Below are 3,457 nucleotides of genomic sequence, written 5' to 3'. Positions count from 1 at the left end.
GAATTGGGCACGATCTAGAAACAGACAGAAATAGAATTGTTCTCTCTAAGAACCAGGATTACAGAGCATGGCTGAATCAAGGAAGGTATCAGAGGTAGACTGGTACAGGAAAAAATCTTTCTCCAGTGATATTGCGCTACAGGTATGGAATATTGATATGGAATTGATGATGAATTTTATGCAAGTGTAAGTCTGGAGCACAGCATTGCATGGAAGTTAGACGGGGACCGCTGGAAATGCGAAGCAGACGAAACTGGAAGCATCTGAAGGGAGCTGGCATCGAAGAATTTTACAGAATAAGTGATGAGAGACGGTACAGAATGAAGAAATAAGAGAATAGACGGTAGAAGAATACAATCAAACACCTGACGAAGGGAGAAGGTACTGGGACATCTTCTACGCCACCCGGAAATAACTAAATCGGCGCAGGAATCAACATTAGAGGAGAAGAATACTGGGGGAAGACTGTACTCATCATCAAAAACACCTAGTGGAACTGTCATAGATGCAGTAAGGGTGTGGACTGCTGCACTGCATAAATAACCGTATACGTTTTCATTAGTTGTTCTACTGTGAAAAGAAGTTACAGTGTGTTGTTCTTAAGCCTATCAGATGTTATGGTTTTGTGGAGAGCTCGTTTCACCAACACGTGTTGGACTAATTCCACAACACGCCCATGTTTCCACACAATGCAGAGGCTTTGATGCCACTGATGAGGATTTTTTTAACTCGATTGTTCTGCTAGTTCATGTACTCCAATAAACGAAGCCATACTTTATTAGAAACAACTGGAGAATCGCGAGTAGGACTTGTTCTGGGGATTCCGTTCAAGCTTAATTACGTACATGGACAGTTCATCTATAGGCTTTGAAGAGTGAATTTGCGAATATCAAGGTATGTGACGTAAATGTCGTTGATTTCACTGACTTAGCAGCTGAAATTTTTCCATCCGCCAAGGCACCATAGACCTTAGTATTTGGCACAAATTACAAATTGATATCGCCACCCGCTCATAAGAAAAAAGGGGCCTTTATTGATGGACAGACAGACGGACAAGAAAGTAATCATATTAGTGTTCCGTTTTTACCGATTGAGGTACGGAACTCCAAAAAACAGTGTAACAGAATCAACCTTTCTATCACGTACGGACTGCATCAGCCAGTTTCAGTAATGGCGGCGAGCAACAGTATCTGAATTGGTCAATTTATACATTACCGTTACATTGCAAGGTTCCACTTTCAGTTTTTGCATTGCTGTGTAAGCAAATGCTAGAGAGTCTGAAATGTTACATGGCACAACGGCTTTTGCAGAATTATTTCCAGTGCGTCTCGTTTATTCCCGAATATACGGTACGCCACCTTCCAGAGTCCAGTGAACGATCCGCTACGCATAGGGTTATCTGATCATACATGCCCTTGTACTGTCCCGCGCGCAACGCCGGATGCAGCGCTTGCGTCGTGCGTGAAACTTTATAGTTCCCAGAATGAGATTTTCACTCTGCAGCGGAGTGTCCGCTGATATGAAACTTCCTGGCAGATTAAAACTGTGTGCCCGACCGAGACTCGAACTCGGGACCTTTGCCTTTCGCGGGCAAGTGCTCTTGGAAGGTAGGAGACGAGGTACTGGCAGAAGTAAAGCTGTGAGTACCGGGCGTGAGTCGTGCTTCGGTAGCTCAGTTGGAGAGCAGTTGCCCGCGAAAGGCAAAGGTCCCGAGTTCGAGTCTCGGTCGGGCACACAGTTTTAATCTGCCAGGAAGTTTCAACTTTATAGTTGTTCGTGGTATGGATGGATGTTTTGCAGCTAATAGTGCGAACATGGAAGACTATTTTGCATGGCTAACTTTTTATCTTCATATATAAACTCTTGAAGCTATTATGTTGCCAAGGAAAGCTGTAACGTCCGCCTACGTCATAGCAGCCATCCCCAAGAATTTATTGAATGAAGGCGGAATTTTTTTTTCTAAGTAGTAACATCCAAAGTCGAAAAATGCCAGCCATTCAGTAGCTTTTGAAAAGATTTCAGTAATTAAAGGTACTTAACACTAACAGTGAAACATTTGGTAAAAATACCCGGAAAACAAGTGAATGGAAGACCAAAAAAATGGCTCTGAGCACTATGGGACTCAACTGATGTGATCATCAGTCCCCTAGAACTTAGAACTACTTAAACCTAACTAACCTAAGGACATCACACACACCCATGCCCGAGGCAGGATTCGAACCTGCGACCGTAGCAGCAGCGCGGCTCCGGACTGGAGCGCCTAGAACCGCACGGCCACCGCGGCCATGGAAGACCAAAGCAGCCTCGATAATCGATATACAACAGGTCTGTGACTGCAGATACGGTCGTAATACTGAACACAGTTCTCGCCTTTACGAAAATATTAATCTTAAACTTAAATAAGTAATAGAGGGAAGCTGTTCTCATCGTAGACTTTGGTTCGATAACATAAATGCCTTATACATTCCTGACACTGTCAGTCTGGTGACAATCTGCAGTGTGTGATAACTGAAGAAAACTTCGCAAGCTAAATTTGCAAAAAAAGCATTTTATGGGATTTTGTATTGTCCATAAGAGTCGCAAGTCGCTTCATGTTGCACATGTACTTCCCACTAGCACACAGATCAGTACACATCGGTATGTCAAATATAAAAGTATAATTCAAAGACATAAACATAACTGTATTGTACCGATTACAAGTGTTCATGTTCACCGCCAGCCGGCAGCGTGAGTGATCGTCATGGTGGTGGGAAGTGCATATGCAGTGTGAAGCGGCTTGGAAAAATCATGGACAATATGCTGTAAAACGTTTAAGGCATGAGATCCTATCATGACGGCAAAGCTCTGTCGAAACCGGTTTTTTAGCGATTTTAGCTTGTGACGTTTTCTTTAGTTATCACGTAAGTGCTTTACTAGGCATCTAGCGAATTCTGAACGTGGCATTCCCATACCTTTCAGCGTCATGTCATCTGACTTACGGAACGAATTAGAAGGGGCCCAACTATCTGAAAGGGGATCAGACATAATTATCATTTTGAAGTACATAAGAACACATTGAACCGAAACCGAATAGACCTCATAACCATTTGACTTGTTCCGCAAGTACAGTCTCTGCACGGTAACAATTTTATAGGTAATTTTAGGAACAGCTTTCTGAGCCTGAAAATTAGAGAAGTATTTACTTTTGAATACACTATGGGAGTGACAGTGATCAATATGTTACAAATATTTACTATTACAAACAGTCTTGATCACAATTTATTTAGTACGGTGACCGGTTTCGACCACTACTGTTGTCATCTTCAGACCAATGAGTAAGAACCACCTTCTGCTAGAGATTCTCGACCACTACTGTGGTCATCTTCACACGAAGGAGTAAGAACCTCCTTCTGCTAGAGAATCTCTAGCAGAAGGAGGTTCTTACTCATTGGTCTAAAGATGACCACAATAGTGGTCA

Source organism: Schistocerca nitens, chromosome 2 (genome assembly GCF_023898315.1).
Source record: "Schistocerca nitens isolate TAMUIC-IGC-003100 chromosome 2, iqSchNite1.1, whole genome shotgun sequence".
In the NCBI taxonomy this organism is placed as follows: Eukaryota; Metazoa; Arthropoda; class Insecta; order Orthoptera; family Acrididae; genus Schistocerca; species Schistocerca nitens.
The sequence above is the reverse complement of the archived record's forward strand: the minus strand, read 5'-3'. Positions refer to the sequence as shown.